Source organism: Musa acuminata, chromosome BXJ2-1, assembly GCF_036884655.1.
Source record: "Musa acuminata AAA Group cultivar baxijiao chromosome BXJ2-1, Cavendish_Baxijiao_AAA, whole genome shotgun sequence".
Classification (NCBI taxonomy): domain Eukaryota; kingdom Viridiplantae; phylum Streptophyta; class Magnoliopsida; order Zingiberales; family Musaceae; genus Musa; species Musa acuminata.
The window spans coordinates 35,570,943-35,591,905 of NC_088338.1; the positions used below are offsets into that span (position 1 = coordinate 35,570,943).

The 20,963-nt window shown below is 35.4% G+C and overlaps 1 pseudogene; it reads right to left on the reverse strand.

The window, feature by feature from the left end:
• Positions 1-251: 251 nt before the first annotated feature.
• On the reverse strand, positions 252-15,911 carry LOC135598252 (26S proteasome regulatory subunit 4 homolog; annotated as a pseudogene).
• Between the last annotated feature and the right edge of the window lie 5,052 nt (positions 15,912-20,963).

Sequence of the window (20,963 nt, forward strand, 5' to 3'; positions counted from 1 at the left end):
GGTATTCTGTAATTAGTTCTTTGATTTCTTAAAACATATAAACACAACACATTTATATAAAAGGTATGTGATTACAACTTGGGCATGAAGATGCACAATATTTCTCAAAAGATTATTTATGTTGAACCAGTTTTGTTATCCAATTTGCGATTATCAAGGTCCACAAACAAACATCTAAAAATAATATATTGAGAATCACAATAATCAAAAGCGACAAATGAGACAAACCTTCATGTTATGAGGCAAGCGAATTAATAGCTCACATGTAGTCCCTTAGGCACCCCTTCCTTCTTCTTAAACGTCACCTTCTCCTTGGCCTTCTTGAAGTCTACATGAGTTAGCTGAGCGTAAGATGATGTAGCTACAAATTACTTTGATATGTAACTGAGGGCACTTTGGGAATGCAAGATAAAGCAAATGGGTATTAGTTTAAACTCTCAATCCAATGCAGGTCAAATTCAACTAGCCGATCCAACCACTAAAGACGTGTAGTCCAACTCAAACTAGTCAAGTGAGAGTGTCTCTTCAAAGAAGACTAGTTAATGTTTCATTTGTTGGGTATGTCCCTACCATATCAGATTTGTCAAACTTAATATGCACCAAGCCAAGGAAAATATTCAAGTATTTGACGATCTTGTTTGAAAAACCTTTGATTAAAACAAACGTTTGAAAACCATCATAATCCATATCAACAATATTAGTTTTGAATTATTCGTATTTTTTCTTATCAACTATATGATCCAACATGTGCCCAAGAGCAAGAATTTTACTTATAAGCCAAACCATATTCTTTTACGTTGAACTGATCTTATTTAGTTTATATTTTACTTTTTAAGTTGAATTTTTCTTTATTTCATTATGTAGGGCCTTGAATGATTCTCTCCCAAATTGTCTCACTTCTCAAGGCTATGGAAGAGAATGGGGAAAAGAAAAACAAAGAACGAAGAATCAGAAATTAAGACGAGATCATGACATTTCCAAGAGCCAAGGCATCACCACATCACTTCTCTATACCAGAGATAAGCTGTCATAAGAAATGGGAACAAAATATATAAGTAGCATCTTTCCTTTCCATTTTTTATTTTCGGAGGAAGAAGAGGATCTCTATTCTAGCAGCATGACAAACTGTTTCAGCGATCAACCATTGTTAAGACACATTGGTGGAGGTTTAGAGCCTATGACAAACCTTAATTAGCCTGAGTAAGGACCTATATGGATCATATGGTTTAATACCAAATGGTGTTGTTTTTGTATTATCTTTTACTGATAATGTGTGAAAAAGGTTGGAATATTGCCCGATAAACTGGTGAGATACCAATGCAACAAGGTGTCAAGACCAGAAGTCGACCGAGCTTCTAAACCTGGTTGTAGACCTTTAGACTTGAAAACATGAAGCATAGACTTGAGTGTTCAGAGATCACCAAAAATGTCACCTGAACAAATTTCCAATATGCTTTTGTAAGTAAATCTCCCTCAACATGTAAATAACTTTATTACATCCAGCCCAAAGAATGATCGTTTCCGATTCTTTATTCTACTTCTTATAACAAGTTTTATCCAAAGCAATGATACACTAATAAAGATTGATGCAAAATTTAGCTTCCTAAAATGGTCATGATCCTCTTGCCCCAAGAAAGAGAAGTAATAAGAACTTGAATCATCAAGGAACCCCCATTCGGGTAAATTAGTGGCTTTATAAAATACATACCAGGAACTATAACTGGGGTCAAAAGAAGTCATCTGGACAATACAGCTTTATAATATGAATTTGAAAAGCAATCTAATGGAGAACGTAAACTAAATACAGCTTACATGAACCATCACATTTAAATTATAAAGAAATGAGTTACCTTTATAGAATAGGAGAGGTAATATAAAAAGTTCTCCTGTCTTTTAGTGGTTAACTTTTTAAGTGATCAATTTCTGAACATTTAATAGGAACATAGGAAAAATTCATAAAATCCCTAGGGTATGGACATCTGGCATTCAAAAGTCAATATCCATTTAAAAAAGCATGTATACATCCCAAACAAAAGGTATATATGACCACAATAACAATTGCTGATAATATAAGTGTAATAACAAAAGCTTTATCTAACAATGACCTTCTATATAAAAGAATACAATTTTACATGTAAATATGTGACACACCTTCATCCTACGCTCTCTTAAAGCAAGCAAGCCAGATTCAGTACAGATTGTCTTGATATCAGCTCCAGAGAACTCATCCTTTGTCATGACAAATTCTTCTAGGTTGACATTATTGGCCAGCGTCATTCTAGAGGTATGTATCTAAAGAAATTAACATGAAAATAAGAATTTAGCAAGAACCCGCAAAGTGTACAAAAACATGCACCGGTGTTCTATAAGTATCCTATATTTGTTCATGAAACATAACAAACCTGAAAAATACGATGTTTAATGTCTGGCAACGGGAATTCAATCTTCCCATCAATACGACCAGGCCGAAGCAAGGCTGGATCAAGGCTTTCAATTCTGTTGGTTGCAAGACCTTAACATCCCCCCTTGAGTCCAAACCATCTAACTGGTTCAGCAATTCCAACATGGTTCTCTGTATTTCACGCTCACCACCAGAATGAGCATCATATCTAAAATTGGTCAGATAGAATAGTCTGATAATTTTAACTATGATTTACATACAAGAGAAAGAAAAAAGTGGGACTTTTATTTCTCATCGACAGACCTTTTGGTGCCAACTGCTTCTATCTCATCAATAAAGACTATCGAAGGAGAAGGTTCATCTGCCACTCTAAACAGTTCTCTAACAAGTTTTGGGCCATCACCCAAATATTTCTGAATCAACTCACTTCCAAAAACATGCAAGAAAGTTGCTTAAGTTGAGTTAGCCACAGCCTGAAATTAAGCATTCATAAATAGTACAAAAATTAGGACTTTGCAATAACCAATGCAGATACCACAGCATTCAGATCACCATGCAACACAAATTGGATGGCAAAAACCTTTTAGGTCGCAAACCCACAAGAGAAAGATAATTCCAATTCTAAAGTGAAACTCAGTTAAGCTTTTTTTTTTTTAATTGGCCACCACCATCTAGATTGTAAATTTGTAATAATAGAAGGTCAATTTTTTTTAAAAAAAGACATCCATTGGTAAAGAAGAAGTGCACAGGCAATAAAAACATCCTTTCTCATTTCTCTTCTATATTTACTCATAATAAATGCTAGTAGATATACTAATCTATATTCTATACAAATGTAACTAAATAGAGATCGAGAGAATAGAGAAGAGGGAGGGTAAAGAATGTGTGGGGCAAAGTTGTAAAGTCCATGTTATGGAAATTCACATGCTACACTCTCACCTTGGCAAGTAAAGTTTTCCCAGTTCCAGGCTCCCCATATGGTATAACTCCCTTGGGAAGCCTAATTCCAATATCTTCATACAGCTCAGAATGAGTAAGAGGAATTTCAACAACTTCTTTAATTTATTGAATTTGTGCATCTAAGCCACCAATATCAACATAAGATTCCAAAGGAGCTTTTTCAACTTTCATGACAGAAACCATAGGATCAAGTTCATCCTGAAGAAGCCCAACAACAGACAGGATCTGCAAAAGACATTTTAATCTAATCACCCATTTATCCACTCAATAACAACATATCCTGATATAATATTTCAGAATTTAACAATTATGTGAACAAAAGCCACCAAGTAAGAAGCATATCATTATGTATCATGTCATGTGAAGATGCATAAAAGGTAAGGATTAGAAACATCTAAAGCACAGGCTAAAATAAAAAGGACAAAGACCAATAATTATTTTACACTTCAGTTGAATAAGATACAGGTACATAATAATTCTGCAAAATCTTTTGGATTGGAAAAATCCAGAGTTAGATGTAGCTTGACCGGTTTCTTCACCCACACCTATAAACAAGTCAAGTTGTATATTGATTCAACCAATAAAAATATTCCAGCCCATTCAGTGTAGGTTACACTGCAGAGGAGACAAAATAAGTGTCAACCAACTGTAAGAAAGCTTTTCAAGAAAACTATATTTCAATCTCTGCAGCTGTCTCTTCAATAAGGATTGGACCGAACACTTGTTTTTACTCCTAGGAGAAGTCCAAAACAAGAGGTAGACAAGCTAAATAAGACATTTCTCCTTTATTTTCAAGAAATGTTTTGAGTCACTTTGAAAATATTCAAATAAGAGAAGAAGGAAAAAACAACAGAAAACAAAAGGAAGAGGTGGAGGTGGAGGTGGAGATGGAGGCAAGACATACAGGAGTGGGCGACCCAAATTTCTTCTCACATTTAGAATTTCTACGATTGTTGAAAGCAAGTACACAACCCATCTATTAAGAAGCTAAAGAGGCCACCATTTGAATAATATCCAATTATTCAAACATATAGATAAAAAATCAACCCAAACTGTCACTTTATCAAAGACTTTGACTAACTCACAGAATTAAATGACCACTGAAAATAAATGAAACAATCTTAAAGGATTAGAATTCAAATCAAACAGAGTAGATAATATAATTTGTAAAAACAAAATCAATGCTCTAGCTACCCAACATAGGTTTCCTAGATTGAGTGACTCAACACACAAACATTTAGATACATTCAAAAGAAACAAAGTTCCTAAGAAGAAAAGAACATGATGATTCTTAAGCAGGCATATGCAACAGAACTTGGATCTCCTACAGTCCAGCCCATGAATCTAATATATTACCATGTATCCTAGCAAAATGGGGCTCAATTTACCTTCTAGACTTCAATTCTTTTGTTATATTCTTAACTTTTGGACATTTAAGATACCCCCGGCCATAGAAATTATGTTGGCAAACGTATGATGCCCACAAAGGCTTCATAATGCAAGAAATTCTCTCCCATAAAAATTGACCACAAATCACTCAAACCCCAGATCTTCAGCTAACCAAGTTCGTCGAGCCTAAATACCAGTGATCTATGCAAATGCACATAATATTGCAAGTTATTTTTCATAGAAAACTAGCAAATTAGGTATATCAAGAAAACCACAACAAATTCGCTCCCTAAACACTAAAAATCTTCACCAATCCGAGATCATGCGACCAAACCATAATCATTAAACCAGCAAAACTGACCTTATTGGGCATAAGAATGGCAAAGTCCAGTTCCAGTTGATCCTTGTCGACAAAAGACGGGATCCTAATGTAGTACTCGAACTTTTTGTCCTTTTTGTCGCTATCGTGCTTCCTATCGCCGAGGCGCCACTAGTTTCCCATGCCTCCGGGGGTTCCTTGGCCCATGGATCCTAGGGTTTCGAGGAGTACCACCATGAGAGCTCGAGATCGAGAGTAAGGCTTGGGGATTTGGCTTTGGAAAAGAGGCGAAAAAAGAGAAGCCGATCTCAATTTTCATTTGCCTTCAAAGTGACACAAAATTACAAATACACCCCTCTAAATATAGTTATTATCCTTCTAATTTTAAGGTACCCTCCAATCACCATCTATTTAATTCTTAAGATTCTAACTTACATCAACATTCTATATTATATGACAAGAATGCTTAAAAAATTAAATTTTATTTTAAATATATTTAAGTTACATTTAACTCTTAAAATTATAATTTACATCAATCTTATCTGATTGGAATACTTTAAAAATTAGTTTTATTTTAAATATATTTAAGTAATATTATATATGGGATTAGGCATGACTGCAATAGAAGAATAAACTAAAAAAATTATATAAAATATTCAAAAAACAAACAAGTCAATGTGAATGATATAAAAATAGACCAGACATATCATCAATCCTAATAGTTGAGGCATTACGACTTATAAGAAATACCGTGGAAGAGATAACACATGATTCCAATTATTATGGATGCCTTATGAAAAATTTGTATTAAAATAATAAAACACATATGTTATATTAAAATTTAATTATTTTCATTCAAATATAATATAGCCAATTATTTAGAGCAAGACTTAAATTCTTAACTTTAATAATCAGGATGTTTTTTTTTCTCTATTTAATGGTTCACCACATTACTCCATTACGGTAAATAAAACTCATTTGACACTTACTATGTGGAATAATATGATTGCAATCAAAGCTAGATTTTAGAAGGGATTCCATCCAAAATATATAAAATAAATAAATAAATACACAGTTAATCTTACAAGAAACAAGCAAGCAAGTATTCAGAGCATAAATACAATTAGTGTTTCTCATCATGATGAGATGGGCAAAATAGCATTAAATTTTCATACTCCTTTCTGCTTCTGTTAATCACATCACATATTTAAGAAACAGAATCAGTCAATCTAATCTCTTTATAACATTAGCTTAGCAATCTTTTGACGAAATTAAGATACTTGTTTTTCAGCCATTAACAATGGACACAGAAGCAGAAAAAAGAATTCTGTAACAATGGACAATGTGAAAATGGCCTATCGAATTACGTAAAACAAATAAAAGAAATAGTTTGTATCGATACTTACCAGCAAAGCAGCAGCAGCATCAATGGAGTGATTCAAACATAAAGACCATTCTTGGCTTGTTTGAAATATACAGCTCTAGGATCACCATCCATGCAATTTCATAAATTTTGGTCCTTTGTTGCATAACATTAATCAAGTTTTAGTCACTTCGCCATGAATGGTTGTTTAAGAGATATCAGGTGATTTTGTTTATGGGGGTCAAAACACAAATAGAGGATGCAGTATTTAGAAAAGAAAAAAAAGGAAGTCTCAAATAAAAGTAAACCTTGCATTTCTTCGACAATTATCTTTGTGAAAATTAAGTGTTGGTTGCTGAGACAATGGATCTTTTGTTCTACATACTAAGAAAGAAATGGTTCCAAACATGTTCACGTACCTCATCAAGTCTTGGGTGAGGATGCTTAGGAAGCACATCTAACACCTCTTTGTCCACAATGCACTTGCCATGAATTTCTTTATAAAGGTCTATGCATAATCTCACCAAATCTTTCTTTCTGAACGCAAGCTTGATAAGGCAACATCACTCCTCGAAGCCACTTCTAGAAAACAAGAGCTTTGTTCACAATGTACATGCCAAGAAAATTAATGCATTATTGTGGTGCTTATCAGCTTGTGAAATATCTCTCGATAGTACCTATACACTGAGGCTAGCAATTCATACCAATATCTGATTTTTATATTACAACTAGCATCATGAACCGGTTGACTTCTATTTCCTTGTGATGACCTCAAAGAATTCACAGCAACCTTAAGGAACATTTTCTGATGAAGTAATGTACTTCCTAATCTGACAAGTAAGAACAATTATGTCATCATAATTCATTGAGGTTTCAAGTATTTTTTCCCCTGTAGTTCTAATGGTGAAGCAAACTTCCGTACATAGAAAACCTGGCTGTCAACAAATCATGCATACATCAGAATCATCTGAGAGAAAATGCAGCATAAAATCCTCCAGTTGTCTTCTTCTGTTTTTATCATCCTTCCTGAACAAGATAACATTGAGATACTATTCCTTTTACCTGTGTTGGATGCTGTCCTTGATCATCCCAGCTTTTATAAAAAAGAATATTGGCTGTTGAAGTTGCCATCTAGCAACTCCACTTTTGAAATGTTTTAAAACAATTATATCTGTGTAACCTTCAACTGTAGTTATATCTGCAAATCATGCTTTCCACTCGTTAAGTCTTCCTTATACAATTCTGGACACCACAAAATTATCCATAATTAAGATCATACCTTCAGGAGTTTCTCTTCGTGGCTGAAGAAAATTCACGTGCTTCTTCTGTAATCAAAAACTTCTCCTCCTAACCTTTTTATAGCTGGCTCAAAGGAAAGTCTGGTTGATGTTGATGGCACAAACAGAGCTACCATAAGATACCCCTCCAGCATTTTGCTTCTCAATAAATTCTTCTCAATCTTTTCCATCTCAATTGCTATTTCAAATATTCCATTCAAAATATCTGGAACAAACTGTTGAGATTCACTGACATCATCAAGCTAGAACTTGTTGCCACATGAAGCTGAAAACTTCTAAGAATCAAATAAATAGCACTGGCTGCCACTCATAGGTAAATCTAAAAATGGCCTCCGTCAGGGTGTCTTGTCAAAGATGATGGTTTGCATAGTAGATTGGTGGAGACAGGATGTGCTCTGAGAAAGGGCAAGTTCTCAACACTGCTAGTTGAATGAGAAAAGATAGATGCTTGATGGCATCTCGTTGAGCGATCGCTTGAAGTCAGCAAATCCTTCTGCATTACAAGACCTGATGGAGTGAACAAAGCCATTGCAGGTTAAGAGGCAACTAAAACAACGCAAAATCATTTCTTCAGACAAATTTGAGGAGTATAAGAAAAATTAAGTTACAAAAAGAATGTATTATACAAAAACTATATCATAATAGAAATCAGAAGTTAATTAAAGGGGAAGAACAGAACAAACATAGATTAACTACAAGCACAGAACTAATGTGAGAACTAATTAACATGAAACCAACATCCTAAACAGTGTTAATTTGCCATTCATTTTGATAGTTAGAGGAGAAAGAAAAAGAATTGGTGGTAACATGAACAACAATATATATAAATGAGATACGAGAAATTCATCATTTTAGTTATGCAAATCATTTGTTTGTACAAGGAACTTTTTCTACTGTAAGTATTAAAAGGATTTGTGGTGAGTTCATGCTTGGGCCACGACAGCACGGCCAGTGGAGTGTTGCATGTTAGGGACAGTTGAAGTTGAGGCCATCATCTTTCCCTTTTTTTTCCACTCTTTCTTATAACTCCAATAATCTCAAATAATCACAAGTAAAACAGTAATAGTAGATTGGCCAAGTTTGATTCATGAGAGTCAATCTGAACTGAAATATTACCTTTTTTCAAGTTTTTGTTAATGAAATTAGATTTGGAAGGTCAATGGTTTAATTGATAACTTTTTGCTTATTTTTTATATTATGTCATATTCCAGTGTGATCCTCTGATCCCTCTCAAACACTCATTGAACAAAAATTCGCAAAATATAATTCCCTTTTTGTAGATGTAAGTTTTTGATTTCTTAATTTTATTTAAAAAGTTTAAATTATGTTTATATTTATTTGGGAAATTGCATGCAGATTTTTGCAATGTTGATGGTTTTTTTGTATGAGCCCTTCTAAATTTGAAATACAAATACTTAACACATATATGTTATTGTAGTTAATCTCATTAACTAAATTTAATTACTACTATCAATTCTAGATGCCAAAAATTAGCAACCATGAAAAGCCTAAATTGAAAATGATACTAGTCAAACTACAGGAAATGCAAACATGATGTTACGACAAAAGTTATAGTTCAAAGTAAAAGCCAACATAAACATTCAAAATAGTGATCTTTGGTAATTGAATATGAAAAAGACATACCAGCATTTAGACACGGTATTCAGAACCGAAAAGAATTAAACCATATGATCAGAGTGAAATAGGATAAATAAGCTCTTTAATGTCTCTATAAACTTGATATTTTGAACTAATGTTTAAGAAATAGTTTAGTGCATCTCTATTGCAACACATAAGCTTCATTGTTACTCAAGATATGCAAACAAATCTCTTCATATTATAAATAGAAGATCCAATACCTCAAAAGGTTGGCCTCAGTTATCTCTACCGTGTAAAGATCTTTGGAGACCATGTTGAGCCAATTTTCTCTGCTCCAGACATCACTCTTCATTGGCAACCAACACTCAGCAAAATTATACTTGTTCTGACAAGGGAGAGATTGAAAACCTATCATTGGCAAACACCAACGACAGTAGAACAGTTTGTTTATTTATATCCCCGGGACATTTTTCAAGTTTATCACATAAACCCAGTTACACTTCTCTGGAATTCTTATAGTATAGAACGGAAATGAGATAGTACACTTAATTATAACTTGGTTTCATAGAATGCATAGCCTCAGTTTTGCCTTAGCTTAAAGAAACTCATCAATTTATCTACCATAAGCAATATGAATGAAGAAATTATAGTGCGAGTCTGCTTTATGCATCTTATTAGTGCACTTATAAGGATATTATGTATGAATGAGTTCTTCATCCACCCTTCTGGTCTTAAAGTTCCTAAATATTATGTCGATCTATATTTAAATGAATTTTGCAACTGTTGAATACCACCAAAATTAGAAACTGAGAGTCTTGATGATGAGATGCATCAATCAATGGTCAGTCCAAACCACTGGAAAAAAGATCCTTAACAAAGAGCATTTTTAGATTTCACTGATTCATATTGCTACAGATAATTCAAATAAGCTTTCCATTTTCCCATGGTCTCATTTTTCACATCAATATTATAGGACTTCACCACCATTAATCCTTTTCATTAAACTATAAGTCAATGTTCAGCACTCGAATGATAATACTTAATTAATTGGTAAGTTCAGCCAGAGAAATAAAGCATATGTTTGGTTCCCTTATCCATTAGCATGGGCAATATTATATCGAGAAATAATTTGGCAATGTTCATTGAGTTAATGTTGTTAAGGCTGACTACGAGACATGATGTCCAATAGAAAAAATGGGGACACGGTGGATGTATTAGTATAATGTAACAATCATGAATTAGGTGCCAAAATTGAATAATCATGAATAAAAGCCTAAACTGAAAATGATACTTGTTAAACTACAGTAAATGCCAAGATAATGTAAGACAATGTAGGTTATAGTTCAGAGTAAAGGCAAGCATAAACATTTAAAAACAGCTAACTTGGTAGATGAATATGCCTGCCAAAGACATACCTGCACTCGAGGCAAAAGTGATTGTGATAGGACTGCAGACAGCATACTTAAAACCCAAAAAATAAACAATTAAAACATATGATCAAAGCAAAGTAGGATAATTCATCTCTTATAAATGTACTTATAAGGAGATGAACAATTGAGAGTTCCTCTATGACCCATTGAAACACAAGATGGCACTGATTGAGAAAGGATAAAATATGAAAGCAGTTCTTAACTCGCTAGTGTTAGATCATTGGCTAAAAGCCTAAAATTGGATACTGCTGTCAAGTAACTCTTGTCGGAAAGACAAAATGCATAAGAAAATCTTATTATTTCTTGAGCTAATCTAAATGTAAAGAAGTACTGAGAGGTAAACAAGTATGAAACAATGGTGTATGCAAGTCATCTATTTGGCACTCTGGTTGCTGAATAGATGTTACCAGTAAAATTTTGCACGATTTTTGTTTAAAAAGAAGCTGATTTTATTGCTCGTGGAATCAGAGGACAGATTTTGACTGTGTATCCAACTTCGCAATAAAAAGAAAAAAAATACCCATTTTCCTTGTAGCTGAAGAAGTTATCGCAGATGTTGCTGGTCTACTCTTGTTGCATCAGGAGCAGCAACTCAGCGAAGGAGGCCTCATCGTTCCCGGAGAAGGTATCGGGCATACTCAGGAGCTCGTGAATCCTCATGGCAGTGGGGTCGGAGGCATCGTCGACGATCGCCGCCGCGAGAGGAGGAGGAGGAGGAAGAGGATCTTGAAGCCCTAGGATGTGATGGGAGCTCGAGCACTCCGGTTCCTCCGGTAACTTAGTTCCGCTATTTCTCAGGGCCAGGATCTCTGGTTCCAGCAGGGACCTCACGATGGTCCAAAGCGCCCCCTGGTCGTCCCACGCCTGGTCGACGGCAACCTCCTCCGGGGGCTTGATTTTCGGCGTTTTATTGATGCCGGGACCGGCGCCGTCGCCGTACTTAGGGAGGCGGCGGATAATGCGGACCACCTCTTTCCGGTCCTGAGGCCAGGTGAGGAGGTCGGGGACGGCGCCGGGAGGTGCATCATGTGGAGCGAAGGAGATGGCGGCGACGTCGGTGGCGGTGAGGGTGGAGAGCTCATAGGCCTTCTTGAGGAAGCAGGCCCTCCTCTTCTTGAACGCGGTGCGCCGTGCCCTAGGGTCGGCGATGAACCTCACCGGCCGCTTCATCTTCGCCCGAAGAGAGACAGAGAGAGAGGAGGGCACGACGGAGGATTGACCAAGGACGGCGAAGCCAAACACGAAGAGAGGGAGAGAGATCGAAGGAGGAAGAGAAGAGAGAGCGAGAGCGGGAGTGGGATGGGGGTGGAGACTGAGGATATATGTATATATAGGCCGCGTTAAGTTCAACTGGAATCGGATCTTCTAGTGAAGCGGGTCCGAAGCATGTGCGATGCGACATCCACTCGAAACGGATCCGAAACATGTGCGATTCACGTGCTGAGTAGTCGTACGGGAGAGAAAAAAGGTTGCGGTGTGCTTATTCATTACAAACACAATAAAATGCTGTCTTCAGTATTTAGCGAAAAAATGATCTCTATAATGATTTAATAATTAGCATAAAATGTTTTCAGAATTCTCACCAATAATATATATATACATATATATATATATATGTATATAATTTTTAAAGCAAAGGAGTAGAAGATAATCTCTCTCTCTCTAAACATCAAGGGCAACTTATTTTGATATCAATTATCCTGTGAAAGAGCTGAGCAAGCCATGAAGTTGTTCTTCCTCCTCACAATAGATAGGTTTTTATTATTTGAAATATTATTATATCATTTTAATGTATGATTTAGAAATTATGTCAGATTTTAATGAGATTTAGAACATTACATTTGATTTATACATCATAACATTACAAGTATGTTGTACATATTAACATCCATTAGATAATAATTGTTATTCACTATGTTCACAATATACCATATAGCTTGTGTTTGAGATCAGATCTTAGAAGTTCAGAACTTTTATGTTGTTCTCTATTGTTTAAGTTTTTTTAATGACATCTTTTATGAAACTGCTAACCAAATTATTCACTTCCTTTTGTGCTTCAGTTTTCTTTCAAAAAAAAAAAAGAGATTTGCCATAAAGACTTCACGAAGAAAGTGTTTTATAATCTCTCTCTACAAAAGAATTGAGCACTCTATAAAGTTAAATGGACTAACAAAATTTTGCTGCTCAAGAGATCAAATAACCAGGAAAACACAAAACAGAGAGAAGACCAGTACTGGGTGGAGTGCACCATCAAATAAAGTAGTGTCCACCTCATCCCTACTTAGAGAGAAACATAGATTCAAGTCAGCCCAATTGCCTCCAACATTCTTCTGCTGCTACATGGTGGAGTTTGGTGTCAAAATGAGGTGGCTTGAGTTCAAGAATTGGCAGGGATTTCATGGAGCAAATGACTCAACAATGTGATGTCAGGAGGCACAACCAGACCAAACAATGGTGTTCATGCTGATGTGTCTCGTATGAGGGTGTAATTAGAGAACAACTGCATCAGGTTGTGAAGAGCTTCAGGATAAAATTTCCTAGCAAACAAGTAGCAAAGTCTCTTCATTCCATTCCACAAACAAGGTTTCACAGTCACCACTTTCTGCAAAATAAATAAATAAATACATGATTGATATAAACAAAAAAGAATCAATACTACTGTTGAGGTTGGTCTTTGATTATAAAACACTGGAAGAACAGTTAAATAGCAGATTTGGTGTACTCAAGTTTGAGTGATTAGTTTCTCTTCCGGATTGTGTTGTATAATTGTTAGCTGAAAACAGATAGCAGCAAAGATTTTGTGATGATAAATACAAGTCAAACATGGAAAGAAAATGAAATTCTTGTAGTATTAGTTATGATTCGGCATGAACTAACCAGATTGTTACAGTCGATGGCATTAAACAATTATTTAATAGCTTCAACAGTACCAGTATTCGGAACACTGCATAGTCGATCACTTTGAATAATTATTCGATATTCCAACGTAGTAGACATGCTTGCCATGATTTTAACCCTTTGTTGTTATTATTTTTAAGCATTACTTAACCTTTTAGTATGCAGAATTTGCATAATAGGTAAGAGATAGTAAAGGACCAAATAATACTATCTAAACAAAAATGAAAATAGATGCTTTCGGTGCTTTGGTGTTCAATCCTCCAACTAGTGAACATGTTGAGAAAATATTTGACTTCTTTCGACGGATGACATTATTTTCTTATAAGTCATTCGGACTTGTAATTGAGTAATTCTATTTCATCCATCCGCATATTTTTTTAATTTACTTCTCTGAAAGCTCAGATAGTAGGTCATCAATCCCTCCGCATTTGTTCTGTGTCTCAGGCATGTCTCGTGCTACTCTGTATAATTGCATAGTGTCTTAAAGTTTTTGGTTGACAAAGCCATATAGAACAAGCATTTTCTTGCAAAGTCCTACCACTTACCACTATCTATGATAAAAATGCAAGAATTTTATATGGATAACCACAACATGTTCCAATTTCCTATTATATGCTTCATTCAACCTAAGCACATGAATACACTGAAGTAACTCAGAGGAAAAGAAAAACTATAGAACTTGGCGGTCAGCTTGCAAAGATTAAGTTACTTTTGCCTAATCTGATGTGCTTTCGGTGATTGTGACAACACTAACGAAAGTAAATCAGGAATAGGTGAACCAGAAAAAGGAAAGAATCAGTATATACTGTCAACAAAACCCATATCAGTCAACAAGAATTTAGAGGCATATGGACATCCTAAAGTATGAATTTTTGAAAGAGAGAATGCTTACTGAAATATTCTTCGGGAGCTCAAAAGTGACATCTTGTGCTCAATATGCTTTTGGATGCCACTTTCCTTCAGACCAATCAACACGCATCACGGACCAATTGGCACTTCCAATAGGATCCACTATCTGTAGGATGTCGAAATGTCCTGTCTAGTTAGTGATACTATTAAATTCCCAGATAAGCCATTACTCAGGAAAGCCAAAATGCAAAATGATCTAATGTACTTACACTCGAAAGAGTTGGAAGATAGTGTTCATCAGCATAGCAGTTGTGACTATCAAAACCTGACTGAGGTCAAGAAATGGGCAAAAATAGCAATCGGTATTGCTGGTTGATCAATCTGAGGGAGCAACCATTGAGTGATTCAACACATAAACTTTTAGATACATTCAAAAGAAACAAAGTGCCTAAAAAGAAAAAAACTTGATGATTATTAAGCAGACATTATGCATCAGAACTTGGATCTCCTACGGTCCAACCCATGAATCTAACATATTACTATGTATCCTAGCAAAATGGGGCTCCATTTACCTTATAGACTTCAATTATTTTGTTATCTTCTTAACTTTTGGAGATTTAAGGTACCCCCGGCAATAGAAATTATATGGGCAAACGTATGATGCCTACAAATGCTTCACAATGCTCACTCATAAAAATTGACCACAAAACACTCGAACCCTAAATCTTCAGTTAACCAAGTTCGTCGAGCCTAAATACCAGTGATCTATGTAAATACACATAATATTTTAAGTTATTTTTATCAGAATACTAGCAAATTAGGTATATCAAGAAAACCACAACCAATTCGCACCCTAAACACTAAAAATCTTCACCAATCCGAGATCATGCGACCAAAATCATAATCATTAAACCAGCAAAACTGACCTTGTTGTGCATAAAAATAGCAAAGTCAAATACCAGTTGATCCTTGTCGACAAAAGATAGGATCATAACGTAGTACTTCATTCTGATCGACGACGAAACGATGACATGGTTCTCATCGATGAGCTCGTCCAGGTTTCTGACACTTATCGGCGACTCCCGAAGATCATCGAACTTGGAGCGATCCTCCTCATTCTTCTCCTCGTAGGGACAAAGGCACTCCTGGTTGGCCGCGAACGCCACCTCCATGAGGAGGTAGTCTTTGACGAGCTCGACCTTGAGGATGTGGAGGCGGCACTTAGAGAGCAAGGTGATGGTGGGGAGCCGGGCAACAACCTCATAACCCTTCTATCTGCATAGCTTCCATCTGACTCGGGACGGCGACGCCGCCGACTCAAACTTTTTGTCCTTCTTGTCACCATCGTGCTTCCGATCACCGGGTGCCCCCAGTTCCCCATGCCTCCAGGGGTTCCCTGGCCCATGAAACCTAGGGTTTTATGGAGTACTACCGAGAGAGCTCGAGATCGAGAGTAAACATTGGAGAAGCCAATCTCAATTCTTATTTGCCTTCACAATGACACAAAATTACAAATACATCACTCATAATTTAGTTATTATCATAGTAATTTTAAGGTACCCTCCAATCACCATCTATTTAATTCTTAAGATTTTAACTTACATAAACAATCAATATTATATGACAACAATTCTTAAAAAATTAAAATTTATTTTAAATATATTTAAGTTACATTTAACACTTAAGATTATAATTTACATCAATCTTATCTGATATGAATACTTTAAAAATCATTTTTATTCTAAATATATTTAAGTTATATTATGTATGGGACTAGACATGATTGCAATAGAAGATTAAACTAAAAAAATTATATAAAATATTCAAAAAAACAAAATGAATTATTTTTATTCACCCTAAATAATTGAATGATATAGAAAGAGACTAGACATAAAATGAATTTATCCACCCTAAATAGTTGAGGCATTATGACTTATTAAAAATACCGTGGAAGAGATAACACATGATTCCAGTTATTAGGGATGCCATATGAAAATTTTGTATTAGAATAATAAAACACATATGTTATATTAAAATTTAATTATTTTTATTCAAATTTAATATAGCTAATTATTTAGATCAAGACTTAAATTCTTGACCTTAATCATCAGGATGTTTTTTTTCTCTCTTTATTGCTTCGCCACATTACTCCATTATGAAAAATAAAACTCATTTGACATGTACTATGTGGAATCAACGATTTAAAAAGGCGCTTGAGCGCTCGCCTAGGCGCTCGAGCGCTCGCCTAGGCGCTCGGGCGAAGCGAGGCGAGGCTCGAGCGCCTCGCTAATCTCCCAGGCGGCACACTTTAAACAGGCGCCGCCTGGGCGCTCGCCCGAGCCCAGGCGCTGGGCGCTTCGAGCGAGCGCTTGGGTTAACCAAGGCAACCGAACCAGGATTTTAGGTATGGTTCGGTCCTGGTTCGGTCTATGATGGTTAGTTGGTTCAATCAAACCAACTAAAACTGAAATAAGTGATAAACGAACCCTAACCCTCGCCGTTGCCGATCTCGATCCCGATCCCAATCCCACTGCTCGTCGTTGTCACCACTCGCAAATGCTGCCGCTGTCGCCACTCGCAAACACTACCGCTGTTGCCGCTCGCGCCTCTCGCTGCTCGCCACCCCTACTCCCGCTCCCGCTGCCGTTGCTCGCCGTTGTCGTTGCTCGCAAACGCTGCCGCTGTCGCCGCTCGCACCTCCCGCTGCTTGCTACTCCTGCTCCCACTCCTGCTCCTACTCTTGCTCCTGCTCCCGCTACCGCTGCTCGCAAATGCTATCGCTGTCGTCGCTCGCGCCTCCTACTGCTCGCCGCTCCCGCTCCCGCTGCTCGCTACTGTCGCTGCTCGCTGCTGTCGCCGCTTGCCGTTACCGTTATCGCTATCGTCACTACCGCTGCCACTTCCTCTTTTCTCAGTCAACAAGCTCAACACCCCTTTACACTTCCTTTTAAAAGTATACGTATACTGTTAAATGTTAATATTATTAAGTTTATTTGAAATGATTAATTTTTAATATTATTAATATATTAATAATATATTATTTTAATTTTAATATTGTTAATTTTTATTTATTTGAAATTATTGCTAAGTTTTAACATAAATGACAAGTGTACAGAGCAACTCAATAGAGTCTCCAATGGTATAATAAAAAGATCCTGCATGGAAGTTATTCTGCGATAAGACTACTAGAGGTGGTATTTTTCATGCAAAACAACATCTAGTAGGAAATTTCAAGAATGCAACAACTTGCAAAAAGTGTCCACCTGAGGTAAAAGAAGAGTTGCTAAGTTATATGAATAAAAAGAAGACACAAAAAAATGAATCTTATGGGAATTTACCAGAAGACAATGTTGAACATCTCAGGGATGAAAAAGAAAATTATTCTATGAGTATTAACCCAAGTGGAAAAAGAGTATATGACAAAAAAGGAAAATAAGTTATGAGTACTAAGAAGGGTAAAAAAGGACCGATGGATCTATATATGTTTCAAAGATCACGGAAACAACAAGGGCAAGCAGGAGGCTCAAAATTTAGACAAACAAATATAAGTGATGCTTCTGATAAAGAAATAAGAGGAAGAACAATTCAGCACATTGCTCGCTTCTTCTATCAGGCTGGTCTTCCCCTTAGTACAACTCGTTTAGACAATTTTAAGGATATGATTGAAGCTATTGGAAGATATGGTGCAGGATTAAAACCTCTAAGTTATTATGAGATGCGAGTTCCATTGCTGCAAAAAGAGTTGAATTATACAAATGACTTACTAAAGGGTTATAAAGAATCATGGGCAACACATGGTTGCTCTATTATGTCAGATGTTTGGACTGATAAGAGGCGCAGGAGTATAATTAATTTCATGGTTAATTGTTCTTAAGGGACTATGTTTGTGAAGTCAATAGATACTTCATCTTTTGTAAAATCTGGAGACAAGATATATGATTTACTTGACAACTTCATGGAAGAAATTGGAGAACAAAATGTCGTTCAAATTATAACCGACAACGAAAGCAACTATGCTTTAGCTGGTAATATTCATCTTTTGAATTTATTAATTATTTTATCTTCAATTAAGTGTGTTAAACTCTTAAGTCTTATCATTTTTATTATCCTTTTTCTCAAGTAAATTGTTTGAATAAAAAAGACAACACTTGTATTGGACTCCATGTGTAGCACATTGTATTGATTTAATGTTGGAGGATATTGGAAAGATCTTAGAAATCAAGAAAACCATAGAAAGGGCAATTTTTGTTGTTGGATTTCTTTATAATCACATTGGAGTTTTGAATCTGATGAGAGAATTTACAGGGAATAAAGAATTAGTGAGACATGGTGTCACCCGATTTGTTACTTCATTCTTGACATTACAGAGCATGCATCATCAAAAACATAATCTGAAAAACATGTTTACCTCTAAGAAATGGGTGACAAGCAAATAGACAAAAGAAGCAAAAGGCAAGAGGGCTGCTGATATCATCTTAATGTCATCCTTTTGGAATCATATAGTTTATATATTAAAGGTAATGGGCCCTCTTGTTCGAGTCCTTCGGTTGGTGGATAATGAAAATAAGCTTACAATGGGATATATTTATGAGGCTATGGATAGAGCAAATGAGATAATTAAAAGATCTTTTAATGAAAAATGAAGAAAAATATTAGAAGATTTTTACAATCATTGATGAAAGATAGAATTGTCAACTTCATTGTCCCTTACATGCAGTAGGATATTATCTGAACCCTGAATTCTTTTATAAGGTTAAATCAGTTGTATTTGATGCATAAGTTTTGGGTGGGTTATATCAGTGCGTTGCAAGATTAGTTTCCAGCCTTGAGGTTCAAGACAAGATTATTCATGAATTATCTTTATATAGAAATGTCGAAGGTCTTTTTGGAATTTCAATTATCGTTCGATCCAGGACAACTACGTCTCTAGGTATTTATAATTTGATATAATTAATTTCATATATATTATGTTACTATGTTATTGCTAATAATAAGATAAATTTTGTAGTTGAATGGTGGAGTCTATTTGGAAATTCCACCCCGAACTTACAGCAATATGCTATCAAAGTACTTAGTTTGACATGTAGTGCTTCGGGTTGTGAGCGAAACTGGAGTGTCTTTGAGCATGTAAGGATCACTAAATATTTTAATTTTAATTAATTTATTTATTTAGATAGATGTATTAATATATTTTTAAATTATATGACATGATATATTCACTCGAAGAGAAGAAATCGGTTGGAACATCAACGATTACACAATCTTGTTTACATAAAGTATAATCAACCTTTAAAGGCTCGTCATGATTTGTAAAATAGATTTGATTCAATCTCATTGCATGATATTGATGATTCAAATGAGTGGTTAGTAGGAGAAATGTGTGCTAACTTGCAAGATGCTGAAGACGAGCTTGTATTTGAAGATGATAGATTGACATGGGGAGATGTGGCAATAGCTTCAGATGTTGGAGAATTACAAACATATACAAGACAGATGACAAAGAGAAAACTGAGTGCAAAAGCATCAAGCTCGGCTCTTGCTATTGTTGAAGACATAGAAAATGAAACATATCTTGATGAAAACGAAGGAGTCGAAGGATAAGAGGAAGAAGACGAATTAAATGAAGATGATTTATGTGAAAATGACAATAATATTGATTATGATGAATGACTTTGATGTAAAATTTTATTGTTTTGAATTTTAAAACCTTTTGTTAATGTGACATTGTGATTTTGTACCTTAGATTTTCTTAATTTAATAGCATATTTTTTTATTTAAAATTTTAAATAATTATATTTATTAATTATATTATATATTTTTATATTTTAGTACTTTGCTTAGCTAGGGCGAGCGCTTGGGTGAGCGCCTAGTGCCTCAGGCATTTTTGGACCTTGGCGCCTAGCGCTTTTTAAATCAATGTGTGGAATAATATTATTGTAATCAAAGCCAGATTTTAGAAGGGATCCCATCCAAAATACATAAAATAAATAAATAAATACATAGCTAATCTTACAAGAAACAAGCAAGCAATTATTCAGAGCATAAATACAATTAGTGTTTCGCATCAAGATGAGATGGGCAAAATGGCATTAAATTTTCATACTACTTTTTGCTTCTGTTGATCACATCACATCTTTAAGAAACAGTATCAGTCAACCTAATCTCTTTATAACATTAGCTCAGCAATCTTTTGATGAAATTATGCTACTTATTTTTCAGCCATTAACAATGGACACAGAAGCAGAAAAAATAATTATGCAACAATGAACAATGTCAAAATGGCCTATCGAATTACGTAACGCAAATAAAAGACATAGTTTGTATCGATACTTACCAGCAAAGCAACAACAGCATCGATGGAGTGATTCAAACATAAAGACCACTCTTGGCTTGTCTGAAATATGCAGCTCTAGGATCAACATCCATGCAATTTCATAAATTTTAAATTTTGATCCTT